Source organism: Brachyhypopomus gauderio, chromosome 4, assembly GCF_052324685.1.
Source record: "Brachyhypopomus gauderio isolate BG-103 chromosome 4, BGAUD_0.2, whole genome shotgun sequence".
Classification (NCBI taxonomy): Eukaryota; Metazoa; Chordata; class Actinopteri; order Gymnotiformes; family Hypopomidae; genus Brachyhypopomus; species Brachyhypopomus gauderio.
In genome coordinates this window covers 8,553,520-8,569,449 of record NC_135214.1, presented here as the reverse complement: position 1 = coordinate 8,569,449, position 15,930 = coordinate 8,553,520, and the positions used below count along the sequence as shown (strand labels likewise).

At 40.3% G+C, this 15,930-nt stretch overlaps 1 pseudogene; it reads right to left on the bottom strand.

Moving 5' to 3' along the window:
* Nucleotides 1-1,593: 1,593 nt before the first annotated feature.
* Nucleotides 1,594-6,601, bottom strand: LOC143511545 (uncharacterized; annotated as a pseudogene).
* Nucleotides 6,602-15,930: the final 9,329 nt, after the last annotated feature.

Sequence of the window (15,930 nt, the reverse complement as noted above, 5' to 3'; positions counted from 1 at the left end):
TGTTAGTTGGTCATCTCATTCCAGAAAGTGAAAAGGCTTGCCATTTAATTCTTGAATTGAAAGACATTGTTGAGTTGTTAAGCAGCCCCTTGTTCACAACAGAAACCCTGTGCTACCTTCAAGCCAAAATTTCTGACCACCGACAGTTGCATTTAGAAGTTTTTCCTTGTACTAAATTGCGCCCTAAACATAATTATTTGGAACATTACCCTATGCTAATAAAAACATTTGGTCCCTTCATTGAATTTTGGACTATGAGATTTGAGGCTAAACACTGTTTCTTTAAAAAGGTGGTTTGTGATTCTGGTAACTTCAAAAATATTCTTCACACTTTGGCTACAAGACATCAACTAATGTTAGCATATTTGGAGATGCCAACTCTTTTTAAACCAAGCATCGAAACTGGACGAGTATCTGTTGTACCTGTGAACATCTTGGATGCTACAATCAGCGTGGCTATTTCAAACAAGTTCAACAGCTTATTTAAGTGGGACAAAATATTCCAAAGGAATGGTGCTCTCTGTTGGCTACACAAGCGGACTACCAGATTTTGGAAGAGTGCTTGAGATCTGTTTAGTGGATGGCCACTATTTCATTGTTGAAATGTTTGAAGCTGGCTTTGTTGAGCATCTAAGGTGTTACCAGCTCAACATCAAAGTTCCTGCAGTAACTGTGGTTGTTGATCCTGACCAGCTGAACGACTACACCCTCCTTGCTGCATATCTTGTTGATGGAAAGGTGCTCGTCACTCCAAGGACATTTATAATACAGTAAGGTACAGAAAAAAGATCCTTGTTTTTTATTATTATTAATTTATTAATAATTATTATTATTATTGTGTGTGTTTTAACTCACAGGTGGCCTAATACAATCATACACCATATTTACTAAAGACCATGCACTTCACTCATGATAGGTAAATTTTATGCTGTTTTCAGATGTTTTCAAATTTTCTCCTTTTGTGTCACACTGTTATAGCTGTTGGTGCCTCCATGATGCTTCTTCGAGTCATTGTTTCACCTCAAGAGATCAGGCGTGTCACCCTAGAGAGTGTACCTGACTCGGTAAAGGACCTATGTGAAGCACTGCGTACAAATATGGGCTTGCGGAAACTTCATTTTACACTTTGAAGATCCAGACTTTGGAAAGGAGCTCTGCAATTTGACGGATATCAAAGATCTACCAAATGATCGAGCAACACTGAAAATTTTGTTCACTTTTTCTGGTTCTGTATCTGACTCAACACTAGATACTGCAAGCTTGAGTTCCCCAAGTAGTGCTTCCTCAGTGGAATGGCCTGACCCTTTTGTTATTCCTGATTTCTCCAATGATGTTGAACTTCAGCTCAGTGCAGCAAATCAAATCAAATCAAAGTTTATTTGTATAGCGCTTTTAACAACTCAAGTTGTCGCAAAGCAAAGCAATCTTGATGCCAAAAGATTGCTACTATGTTCGAAATTAATTCCAGCCTCCAAGAAAGATCTTCATTTTATTTCTTGAGAAAAGTATTTAAACTAATCAAATCAAATCAAATCAAAGTTTATTTGTATAGCGCTTTTCACATGTTGTCACAAAGCGCTTTAAAGGATTTACAAGGTTAACAATACTATGGGTCCAGAACCCTAATGAGCAAGCCAAAGGCGACAGTGGCGAGGAAAAACTCCCTATGATGGTGGGGAATAGGAAGAAACCTCGGGAGAACCAAGACTCAAAAGGGAACCCATCCTCCATTGGGCGGCCCGTTAACACACAAATACACAAGTCACACACAAATCACACAATCAGACTAGGTAAAAGGTAGAATTGAAAGTTCTGGGTTTTGATATTGTCACTGTAAATGTCTGTTGATGAATGCCAGGCTTTCATTCCGTGTCGGAGCAGTGATGCTGGTATTGTAGGCTCCGACTGCAGTGTTACTCCCCAGGTGAACCCTGGCATCAGCACATCCACCGGCAGCCAGACCATCCCCCAGGTGCCTGTATCCAATCGTCCTGGGTAGAGCCATGCAAGAAGATAGACAATACAGACTGAGTGGACATGAATTTAAACCACCATTGATTTAAATGTACATAGCTCACGTGCCAGTGATGAGCATGTGGCTCCGGCAGACTAATCTATAGCAGCATAACTAAAGGGAGGGGTTCAGAGGTGACTACAGGCATGAGGGCTCACTGAGACATTGCTTTCCAGTCAAGTCATAGTCACAAATAGAGTGATGCCAAGACACAGCTGGATGACAGCATCAACATCTCAGATCACCAGAAATCTCAACGTCTGGGGGCCCCCAAGCCCCTACACCTTACAAGGGGAATGTTAGCTGAAGGCTTGATTAAACAGGTGAGTCTTAAGTCTAGATTTAAAGATTGGAACTGTGTCAGAATCTCGGATTGGAGCTGGAAGGCTATTCCATAATTGAGGGGCTTTAAAAGAGAAAGCTCTGCCTCCGGCTGTAGTTTTACTAATTTTTGGAACTAGGAGAAATCCAGCATTTTGGGAGCGCAAAGGGCGAGATGGGTTGTAGTAATCAATGAGTTCACTCAGATATTGTGGGGCAAGACCATTTAACGCCTTATAGGTTAACAGGAGAACTTTAAATTCAATGAGATATTTAATCGGTAGCCAGTGTAGTGCGGTGAGAGTGGGACTAATATGATTGAATTTCCTAGCCTTGGTTAGGACTCTAGCTGTGGCATTTTGTACAAATTGTAGCTTCTTTATGGACTGTTTAGAGCATCCAATTAGAAGACTATTACAGTAGTCCAATCTCGACGAGACAAAAGCATGAACTAGCTTCTCTGCATCAGCTAATGAAAGTAAGTGTCTCAGCTTGGCAATATTACATAAATGGAAAAAGGCAGCCTTAGTGACATTGCATACATGTCCGTCAAATGAAAGATCAGAATCAATAGTGACACCTAAACTTTTTGCAGTAGATTTTGGTGTTACTGAAAAACCATCTAGGGTAAGGGGAATATCTTAGCCCAATTGCTTCTAACAGCTTTAGGCCCAAGAATCAGTACCTCAGTCTTGTCAGAATTTAGTTTAAGAAAATTAGACGCCATCCAGTTTTTAATATCCTGGACGCAGTTCTCAATCTTGAGAGTTGTGGTGGTATCATCTGGATTAGAAGATATATACAACTGAGTATCATCTGTGTAGCAATGGAAGCTAATACCATGCCTATGAATGATAGTGCCCAGTGGTAGCATATATAATGAGAATAATATGGGGCCCAGTACAGATCCTTGTGGGACACCTTACTTTACTTTAGAATGCTCAGAGCATTCGTTATTTACTAGCACAAATTGGTAACAATCTGTCAGGTAGGACCTGAACCAGGAGAGTGCTCTTATGCCAATGAGTGTCTCCAGTCTATTAAGTAGAATATTATGATCAATGGTGTCAAAAGCAGCACTGAGGTCTAGCAGTATGAGAAACGAAATGTGTCCTTTATCAGAGGATATTAAGAAATCTTTCAATACTTTAGTTAGTGCTGTTTCAGTGCTGTGATGAGCTCTAAATCCAGACTGAAATAACTCTAAGACATGTTCTGTCTGTAAGAAGGAAGAGAGTTGTGAAGAAACTACTTTCTCTAAAATTTTGGATATGAATGACAGATTAGAAATTGGCCTATAGTTGGACTGTTCTTGGGGGCTAAGACCAGGTTTTTTAATTAGCGGCTTGATGACTGCAAGTTTAATTTAACTGGGAACGTAGCCCAGGCTCAGAGAATAGTTTATTATAGTAAGCAACGGTTCTACATTGCTATGCAGTAATTCTTTAAGTAGATGGGTTGGTACAGCATCTAGTATGCATGTGGAGGGTTTAGCAGATTTCATTAGTGAAATAAGCTCCTCACGACCAATTGGGGAGAAGGACTCTAACAGGGCATCAGAGCTGACCAGACAGCTGTCAAGGTGCATTGGCATGTTGACAGGCTCTGAGATAGCACTACTAATGTTTTCCCTAATTTTATCAATCTTATCATTAAAGAATTTCATAAAATTGTTACTGCTACACTATAGTGGAATAAGAGAATTGATTTGTTCGTGACTCCTCGTAAGGCTGGAGTCCTGAATTGTTTTTATGTTTTTCTATTAAGGCCGATAAGTATAAGGACTTTGCCGTATGGAGGGCATGCTTATATTCAATAAGGCTGCTTTTCCATGATAGTCTATACACTTCTAACTTCGAATTTCGCCATTTACGTTCCAGGATCCGCGCGGCTCGTTTGAGGCTACGCGTGTGCTCATTGTACCATGTCGCTATTCTTCTCTCCGTGGCTCTCTTATATCGTAGTGGTGCAACTTTGTCTAAAGCTGTACGAAGGGAAGTCTCGACGTGCTCGGTGAAACGCTCTAGTCCTTGCGGAGCTACGAGTGGATCAGTGTTTGTCAGACCCGGTAAAATATCAGTGAGCGCGGCTATGGTACTGGGTGTTATAGCTCGTTTAATTTGATAGCGGGGTGGCCGATGAACACAGTCAGTTAAACACAACTCGTACGTTATGAGGCTGTGGTCAGAAACAGCCTCACTCTTAGGAAACTGGATATGTCAATACCAAATGACAAGACCAAGTCTTAAGTGTGACTACAGTTATGCGTAGGACCCACCACATTCTGAGTGATACCCATTGAATCAAGAATTGCTTGAAAATGAATGCTAAAAGAGTCACACAGATTTTCAAAATGGATATTAAAATCACCCACTATAATCACCTTATCGGCTGATAGCACTACATGAGACAGGAAGTCTGAAAACTCCTGCAAGAAGAGTATGAACCAGGGGGGCGGTAAATAGTAATTAACATAAACACCTGCGACACTTTGTTGCTTGTTAAATTTGAAACATTTGATACAGTGAGGATGAGGTGTTCAAAAGAATTAAACTTGAAGCCAAACTTTTGAGAAATGCCTATATCAGAGTCATATATTGTGGCAACCCCACCTCCTCGACCATTTGGACAGGGGTTATGGACATATCTATAGCCAGAGGGAGAAGCTTCATTTAGGGCCATATAGTCATCTGGTCGGGTCCAGGTTTCCGTCAAGCAAAGCATGCATAGATTATGATCGGTAATCATTTCATTAACAAGCAATGCTTTAGATGACAGGGATCTAATATTTAGTAGTCCTAGTTTCAGATTTAAACCGCTCTCCGAGGGAGCATAGTTGAATTTAATATTGATTAAATTTTGTCTACTAACTTTACGAGAATTATTTTTTGGTACTCGAGGAACAGACACAGTTTCAATCTGATGTGGCCTAGGTGACGTCTCTTTGCAGCTCGCAGACAGTCGGTTTAGCCTGTTTGACTGCTGCCTGGCCTCGGCTCTGGTTTGTCAATCCCCATTAACTACTCCTGCACTACCACTATTAAGCCTAGCAGATATGCTACGAGAAATGAGAGCAGCACCCTCCCAAGAGGGGTGAATGCCGTCTCGCTTCAAAAGGCCAGGCCTGCCCTCAAAACGTGTCCAATTATCTATATAACCCACTTTGTTATCTGAGCACCATTTAGACATCCAGCAGTGTAGCGCCCATAACCTGCTGTAGGTTTCAGCGCCACGCCGAACTGGAATGGGACCAGAGCATATTACGGCGTCTGACATCGTCCCCGCTAACTCGCACACCTCTTTAACTTTATCCTTGGTGATCTCAGACTGTCTCAATCCCACATCATTGGTGCCGACGTGTATAACTATCTTAGAATATTTACGTTTAGCCAGCACCTTTAAATTAGCCCTGATGTCAGGCGCTCTAGCCCCCGGGATACACTTGATTATGGCCGCTGGTGTCTCTAAACTAGTTGCTACGTTCACGTGTCGGAGTTGTGAGTCTCCTATCACCAGAGCTCTTTTAACAGGTCACTCAGTCGGTGTATTACTGAGTGGGGCAAACCTGTTTGACACGGGAACCTGAGAAGAAGGTGCTCAGCCCTACGGTTATGCTGCCGAGACGTCACCCATTCGCCCCGCTGCGAGGGCTCTAATGCCGGAGCTGAGGGCTCGCTGCTACAGCTGTGCAACCCGGGCCTGCTACGCTATCAACGCTAGCTGCGCTAGCTGCTACAAACTCTCTAGGACTTTCTAAAGCCCGGATGCGCTCCTCTAAAAGCGAAATCTTCTCCGTCATACTAATAACTAACCCACACTTCACACAAATAAAATTATTATTATTATTATTACTACTGACGGAAGAAGAGTAGCTATACATGCCACACTCAACACAAGCAACAAGCGACTCAGACATGATGAAATACTTAGCTTCAGTTAAGATGTCGAAATGTCGAAGATGTTTCCAGTCGAAGAGAGTAGTCAACTGTCTTGATAGTGGAAGCACTACCTGTAATAGTTGTCTAGGCAGGCAAAAAGTAAAGATTAGTACGTAAACAGATTATCACACTTTAGAGAAACAATCAAAATTTGCTCCGCAACAGCGTCAGCAGGAAGCAGCCTCAGCAGGAAGCAGTGTCAGCAGGAAGCAGTGTCAGCAGGAAGCAGCATCAGCAGGAAGCCAAATGATGCCTATGCCAAAGATGGCACAGTGATGGCCATCTCCAAGAGTGTTAAGAGTGAAATACTTGACAAACTAGCTGACATGATCTCCAAAATCACTCCTTATCCAAGAAAAGACCACTATGAAAGTGTAGCCACAGCTCTTGTAGAAAAGCACCCTAGTCTCAGAGATACTGTTCTGTCAAAGTATGGTATTGCTGGGTATTCAGCTTGAAATTCAAAATGGGCAATTACCATCAGAGACTGATGGCAGCTGGATGCCCTGAGGTTCTTGTAAATAAGAGAAAGAAGGGGCAGACCAACCACAAGGCAATCAAGAAGTCAAAGAAGGGAGAGATTCACTTCTTGCCAGATCCACCTGAAGGTCAAAGTGCAGATATATCAGAGGAAAAATGGAAGACCATGCTTCTAGAGGTGCAGAAGCGTGATCTGGACTTGCAGCTCCTGGATGAACTGATGATGGCAACATTTTCTCAGCGAAGAAAGGAAATAAATGGGGATGAGCCAATCATCTCTGAACTTATGGACAGATGGCCTGCATTGTTTAATGAGAGACAGGTTAATGAGAGATCAGGATGTGTGATGTAAGAAAATATATTTATGCATTAAGATAATGGGTGCATTCATTCAGAATTCAGCTGACTAGTTAGTCACTATCTTCAAAAGTACTTCCATTATAAGCATTTTAACCAACAAGTAACCCTAGTTGGCAATGTTTGAGATAGTTGTTGGCAGTGTTTAAACTTTGAAGTTTTTGTGTCAAATTTCTGTTCTGTGTCTGGTTAGATGACAAACAGCCATGTTCAAATGGTCAAATCAGTGGAGCTGAAATAAGGAGGTGGTTTTAATAAAGTAGCAGGTCAGGATACATTAGAACTAAATTTGTGCATTTGTTTTAGGTTCATGGTGAAACCCTGGTTGTCCTCATGAAGGGAATGTGTGTTGGAATTCTAATTGGACATGAAGGTGATCTGCATGATGCTTTCCCTCATGAAATTATCAACGTGGCTGTGGTGGTAGAAGAGGCAGTTGTTCTTCATGAAATCAGAGACGTGCCCACTGGTTTTGCTATGTTAATGGGACCCATCTACTGCCTTAATCTGCAGTACCCTCACAAAATGAAATACTCATTTGAATTCCTGCAGAAGGTCGTCATGAAGATGAACCCTGACCAGTGTTCAGCAAGGGTACATGGACTTAGAAATAAATAGCTGAGATTTTGTTTATAGAATGATTGACTGCACACCAAGTCTCATCTGGGAGGGAAATTCTTTTTCTGCTGTATTGAATATTACTGCCACTGAGAAAGTGATAATGACAAAATGTTGAAAACAATAGACTTTTGTTGCATCTCACACTGTTGGACACTGTTGCTGTACAAAATTATTTTTATTTACCATATCAAAAGCAAGCACTGTTGAATGTTGAGATGTTAAATTTTTTGTTAATTTGTTTGCTCTCAATCCTTGTCGATGTTAATCTGCTTGCTTGTGCAGAGCAACTCTAGTGAGATTTAGAGGCAGAAACATGGCATGCAATTGTTCTTTAAGTTTTAGTAACACTTAAATCATTTACTTGGGGGAAATGCATTGTCAACACTAAGCATTGTTTAGAAATATACACGTTGTATGTAATGTGTAATGTCCTCATTCAAATAAATTTAATATTTCTAAACAAGTGAACACTGAATTTGACTGGTAAACTTGCCATTTTTAGTCAAGATGAGAAATCTTAATAGAATCTACTTAAAAGCATTAGTGTTCTTAACTTGTGAATATAGTTGGAAGTTAATTTCACTTGAAAACATGAATCTAAATAAAGAGGAATTATGTGTATATTTGACAAGACAAAGTCAATTGTAGGGAATTACTAAAGTAAAATGGTAAGTTATTCTAATTCTCTGTTTCAAGTTCATAAACAACTTCCAAAACTTACCATTCTGAGTAGAAACAAAGGTTATAATGAAGTTGAGTTTACTCACATTTTTAAGGCAGCAGGTGAACTTGAGTTTGTAAGTTTAACCAACCTGAAATTTTTTACAGTGTGGAAGCATGGGGTGAAATTTCTCCAGATTACCTCAGCAAATTAACAGCTAGAATGCCAAAGGTCTGCAATGCTGTAATTGCTGCTAAGGGAGCATTCTTTTTTCTACCTTGTCAATGTCTGGACTATATTTCTATTCATTTTGCAACTCATTTGATAAATAAAAGTATGAAATTTCAGGGAAAACATAAAATTGTCTAGGTGACCCCAAACCTTTGAACGGTAGTGTACATGTGCATTTACTAATCTAAAGGAGAATATCAAACAACCATTTGGCTATGAATGGAGTATATAGCTAATGTAAAACATCTCTAACTAAGGTAGGACCAAGGAGGAAAGGTCTCAGAAGGAAATTAGGATGAGCGCAGAACCTCGACAGAGGCTAATGAGAATACTAATCACATTAAACTGGACGTTATGGAGGGATAGAAATATACAGAGGCAAATGATTAAAGTCTGGCACCCCAAACAACATGTGATAGCGGCTTACTTGGAGAATGAGAGGAGAACACGTTTGTATTGGTTATCTTTCCGAGGACTAACAAAGTTAAACTGAAATCAATGTCTGCTGGCCGAACAGGATTAACTTTAATATATCTGAATGAAAAGAAAAGAAAAATTACTTAAAAGACTAGATGAATGAGACGAAAACCAAAGATGACATGAAACAAACTAGTTTAAATACTTTTCTCAAGAAATAAAATGAAGATCTTTCTTGGAGGCTGGAATTAATTTCGAACATAGTAGCAATCTTTTGGCATCAATCCAAACCCCCGATTCCTACATGAGAAACACTATTTAACTACTTTTTAGGGACGTGATCATAGTACAACTGTTAGACAATTACACTGTTGACCAGCGGACCTTGCTTACTGAATATTCATTACCTCTGTCTAAGAGAGGGGGGTCTTTGAGGAGAAGAGAAAGAAAGAAAGAGAAGGTCGTGACAATTGCATTTCCACCCAGGTCCAGTTAGTGGAAGACGAAAAGCAGACTAGATAGAGAACAGCAACACATATTTTTCAAGACAAAGAGAATCCCCTACTCTTAAATAAATTGACTCCATCACTTAGCCTAATTAAGTATTAGTTTGGTTCCTTGTCATTCTAAACACTGAGCCATCCTTCATTAATTTTTTTAGATGATAAATGACACATACTGCATAGACAGGCATGAATGTGAGAATACATGGGCATGCATATCTAAAATTTCTGAATACACAGGAATACATGGGTATACAGGTGTCTATGACAGTGGGGAACTATCAGGGCCCTCTACGCCCTCTCAGAAGGCCTAAAATATTTTTAAAATTTAAATATATATATATATATATAATTTATAAAAATTTTTTTATCTACTTACAGTTTGACAATCGACATCTAAACAATTACAGAAATATAAGCAAATAAATTATTCACCCGTGTCTATTTAATCTGTGTTGGAAAGTAAGGGGTTAAGTGGAAGCCTGTGAGCCTGTGTCTCCCCCTATCAGGACTGTGATGACTGTTCGTTTACAGAGGGCCTGGCAGTTATAATTCAGTGCAATACCAGTTTCAAATGACAGCAAAATTGACCAATCATATCTTCCCTCTTAGTGGGCGGGCTTAACTGTATGATAATTTCCGCCCGCTGTAGCGACACTAGCTGTTATTAGCGTACCACCGCTAGCTAGTTTCGATTCATTCCTTTGATGCCCTCGTGCGCGTTGTTTACATATTCCGCTTCCGAGGAACATGGAGCTGTGAACCTCATTTTGTTGGAACCTTATTGTGCTTAAGAAGTTATCTAGTACAGATATTATTGTTTATAGCGTTTCTAAAGCTGTACTGTCGTCTCAGTTTTTTTTTTTTATTTATTGCTGTTAATTAGGAAAGGAAACAATTTTTTTTCGGGTGGGGGGGGGGGAGCGGGCCCAGGTTTAATGGTCACGGTTCACTACTGGTCTACGATAATACAACACAAGAATGCATTGACATACATGTCTAAAATAGTGGAACACACAAAAATACATAGATATGTCTCAATGTGGTGTGATTATACAACTCCTATTATGTGCATTCTTGCGAAACAGCAATTATGTTTGGGTAACTTTGACCCTGGTGCATGTTTAATTGTCCAAACTATGTCTGAAACAAAAAAAATGCTAACAAGCAGTGTGAATATTTCATTACTAACTACATTACTAATTATTCTATCAATATTTAGTGCAATGATGTTCCTTACTTGTAACAGGTAATGGTTCAATTAGGATTGTTTTTCATTAAAAAAAAAATGTTCAAACTATGATACCAAACACACACACAACACTCTCATACACTTATACATGCACACACACATACACACAAACACACACATACACAAACACACACACACACTCATACATACACATACACAATTGTACACACACACACACACGCACACACACACACACAAACACACATACACACAAACACACACACACACTCATACACACACACATACACACAAACACAAAGACACACAAACACACACACTCTCATACACATACACACACACACAAACAAACACACTCATACACACACAAAAAAAAATATTTTTATTTTATTTTTTAAAAAAGGGTCAAAAATTTTAAAGGGTCAAATTTACCTGAACAGTATCTATGTGATATAAACATGCAGGGGGTGGTTGCAAATATGTGAAATGAACTATTTTCATATAATATGTTGACACACACATGCACACACACAAACACACACATACACACACACATACACTCATACACATACACACACACACAAACACACACACTCTCATACACACACACACATACACACACACAAATAAAAAATAAAAAAACCCTTCAGGAGAAGGGTTATCCTGACCAGAGCATCATTTTTAATTCTTTATTACCTCTTCCCAGCACTTTAGGATACCAGATAAGGTTAGGATTCTAAACTTTAGGAGGGGAGATCATTGTTGTGGTTGTAATCTATGAGTTCCTCAGCAGAGGTGATGGGTAGAAAACTTTGCATTCCTTGTTACCATTCCCAAGCACTTTTTCTCGCACTTTGTGAGGGAAGGTCATCTCTTTGTCATGATCGTTGAAGTGGTAGAAAAGTTTTTGCTGTCTCCACTATACATTAAATTTCTATTTCAAAATGAATGCTATAATTGAAGCTGGTCTGATCTGTTCTTTTCAGCATTTTTCCACCGCCTTCTGTCACAAACATTATTAACAGTTGGATATTTTGGAACTTCAAAAGTGCTAATGTAGTCGGAAAGTAAAAAGGCAGAGCATTATACATTTGCATGACCCTGTTGTATGGTTTGCTTTTGCTGCATACTGTACTGCATACTACTATGAGGACAAGTATGCAGTATCCAGTATATACTGAATGCAGTATGCAGCATACAGAATGTAGTAGGCCATTTCAAACATAACATGACATATGCTTAGCAATGTGTACAGCTATGGTTTCTGGGTGCAGCTCACCTTTGAACTTAATTTCTGCATTACATTCACTGGTCTTCGCACATCCCTATAGGATGCATGTACCATGTATTGTCCATGAAACTGTACACATGGAACCATGAGCACCGTACCATGACGGTTCGGTACAAATACATGTACGGTTACACTCCTTGTACAACCCTGGAAAACAATAGGATTTGTGTCACATTATGCGCCAAAATCGTATTTGAATCATTTCATTATGTTTTTCTTTTCTTTTCAAATTTATTTATATAGCACTTTTTACAACACATGTCACAAAGCCGCTTTACAATCACATAGGTCCAGATCTCTAATGAGCGAGCCAGGGGTGACAGTGGCAAAGAAAACTCCCTAGACCGGGATTAGGAAGAAACCTTGGGAGGACCAAGACTGAAGACTCCATTGGGCGGCCCACAAGTAAAAGTCCATATTTATAGTTCTAATATAGTTTCATAGTTCCAGTTATAGTTCTAATTCCAGGCTGAGCAATCACAGTCCCTCTAATGTAGATGTTGATTGGTGGTAATGGCACATCCATCCACAGCATTGGTACATCCATCAAATGGCATCAGCACATCCGCTGGCAAGCCAGACCATCTTGTACGTAATTGTCTTTGGTAGAAGCACGTGAACAGGATATAAAATACAGGTTAAGTATGTGAACATCAATTTAAACAACCATATATATAGCAAACGTGCCAGTGATTAGCATGTGGCTCCGACAGGCTTATCTGACCACAGTCATGACGGCTCACAACATGAGTGAACATATGACTTGGCTGGATGACAGCATTAACATCTCAGATTACTAGAAGACTCAAAGACTGAGGGCCTCCAAGCTCCACTCCTTCACATGTAGAATATTAACTGAACACTTGATTAAATAGGTGAGTCTTAAGTCTAGATTTAAAGATTGGAACTGTGTCAGAACCTCAGATTGGAGCTGGAAGACCATAACTGAGGGGCTTTAAAGGAGTAGGCACTGCCTCCGGCTGTAATCTTGCTCATTTTTGGAACTAAGAAAAATTTGAGAACGCAGCAGGCAAGAAGGGGTATAGTATGCAATGCGTTCACTCTGATATTGTGGAGCAAGACCATGCCTTAATGCCTTAAAGGTCAACAGAAGAATTTTAAAATCAATTTGATATTTAAACAGAAGCCAGTGCCATGCTGAGAGAGTAGGACTAATATGATAGAATTTTCTACTCTAGCTGCAGCATTCTGTACAAGTTGGAGTTTCTTTATGGACCAGTTAGAGCAGGGGTCGTCAACCTTTGAGACATGGAGTGCCAACTTTTACATGTCTAGTCAATGAGTGTGCCACTATCAACAAATAAAATTTGAGCGGGGGGGGGGGGGGGGGGGGGGTTATGTAGCAACTTTAAATTGTTGATGGGGGGGGTGTAAATGGACACAAATTAAGTATGATATCGCGATCGATCACCAAGCATAAAAGCCTCCGCCGCTCGCGCAGGTTCGCACAAGGTGTGCGGAGTCGTGCGCTACAGTCACTCACGAAAGTATAATCCATTAATATTTAAAATTGGGTATATTGGGTAACACGGTGGCTTGGTGGTTAGCACGTTTGCCTCTCAGCATTGGGGTCTTGGGTTCAAGTCCCTATCTGAGTGGAGTTTCCATGTTCTCCCCGTGTTTGCGTGGGTTTCCTCCGGGATCTCCGGTTTCCTCCCACAGTCCAAAAACATGGAGGTTAGGTAAATTGGCAGTCAACAAAAAATTCTCCCTGAGTGTGTGTTTGTGTCTCTATGTTCAATAAAAAGTTGTGTGTGTGTGCGTGCTTGTATGCCCAGTGGTGGATGGTGCTCTGCCACTAGGGTCTGTCCTCTCTCCCCTTCCTGCACCCCATTCAGTCCCCCAGGGGGCTGTGGATCCCGGTAGAGAGTACGCTGTGCGCAATTGGCTGCCGCTTCTCACCGGTGTGTGTGTGATTGGTTGTCTGTGAATTGTACCTGTGTTAAATTGTAAAGCGCCTTGGGAATTTGGAAAGGCGCTATATAAATCGAACATTCATTCATTCATATTAATTTATAATTTTTTTGGCTGATGCTGGTCCAGCGTGTAGTGTGTCAGTGATTGTGCCTTGGCGTGCCAATGGTGGTACGCGTGCCATAGGTTGCCGACCCCTGGTTTAGAGCATCCAATTAAAAGACTGTTACAGTAGTCTAATTTTGATTAGACAAAAGCATGGATGAACTTCTCTACATCTGCTAACAAAAGTAAATATTATATAAAGGGAAAATGGAAAAAGGCAGTCTTAGTGACATTGCATATGTGTGTCAAATGAAAGATCCAAATATTGACCGCTAAGCTTTTTGTAGTAAATTTAGGTGTGACTGAAAAGCCATCTAGGGTATGAGGTTGGTAATGTGATCATAGCCCTAGAGCAGGGATGGGCAACTGGCCCTCGTCCTCACTCAATGTGGCCCGCAAATAGATCAATAATAATTTAATAATTAAAATAAAAAAAACGATAAAGCAGGACTTTTTTGTTCTCGTCACGTAGGGCTACGCCCCCTCTACTCGCTGTCACTCCGGTGTCCTTGTTCATCGTCGATGTAGTTCCTTGCCCGGTTATCCCACCCTGCATGTCTGTTGCCCTGGTTTCCCTCTGTCTGCCACGCCCGTGTCGTCATTGTGTTCAGTTGTGTCTAGTTTTGTCCTGTGTACTTGTATTTCTGTGTTATTTGTGGTTTGTTCGGTTTTGTGGATTATCTTATAAGCATGTAGGACTTTACCATTACAGATGAACAACCCAACAGATGAACAACCCAAAACAATTGCGCTGAGACTAGTGAAACTGCTTACTTCACATATCGGAACACACACATCACACAAAAGTCCAAAATTTCTTGCAATGTTTCTTGCAAAACACATAAGAAGAAAACTCAGCAGCTAAATTCAAAGTATTTTTGTTTAGTTTTTTTTTCTTTTTCAGTTTATCAAATAGACTAAATTGGTGATCTAAAATTGTCAGGGCTGGCTGGGATGCTGTTCCCCCAGTCGCCACTAGGGGCACCCGAGTCAGTCCCAATCAGACTCAATCAGCAGTGAATCGTCTCAACTGTTTTTGGGCTTCTTAAGGAAGCTTGTGGAGGCAAATCACTGCTGAATTGTTTTGGTCATGCCGGTACGCTTTCAGCCTCTCTCTGCTTTCTCTGGTGTTGCGTTTCGTTGTAAGGTGTCTCGCCACCTTAATCTCTCTCACTTACCTATTACTCATTCGAGTCTCTATCTCAGATGCTGCTTACTAGCCATTCTCAAGTTTTCCCCCACCTGTATCTCTTCCTATCTGTTTGTCTTTATTTTGGGAAGTTTTTGTTTTGTTGCGGCGTGTTTAGTCCGCTGCCAGTTACTTCCCCTGGCATACTTAGTTTCATTTTACGTGTTGAGTTTTCCCGTGTCATTTTTAGTTGGAATTATTTTTTTCTGATCACTAACCTGTTCAGTTTAGCTTTGCACACATTGAGTATTCCGTATTGTTTTCTGTTCTTTTTCATTTGTACCCTTACAACTCACTCTCATACTGACTAAAATAGGCTTTGCCTATTTTACTTTCAGTGTGAGCCAGCACTCGGGTCCACCACTCTCACAGTTTTGTCTACACGGTGTGTACTTGTTGGTACACCCACGTTACAAAAATAATATGATTCACAATTTGAAATGGAAATCCATAACGTACCATTTTTGACAGAGAAGCACAAATTTGCTCTTGATTCGCTTTACAGTCAGAATACCAACTGCCTCCATTATTATTAATAATAATAATAATAACAATAATAATAATTTCCACTTCTATAGCGCCTTTCAGAGTACCCAAGGACGCTGTACAGAGAAATACAAAAAAAAAACACAGACAAGAAAAGACAATAAAAAGAAA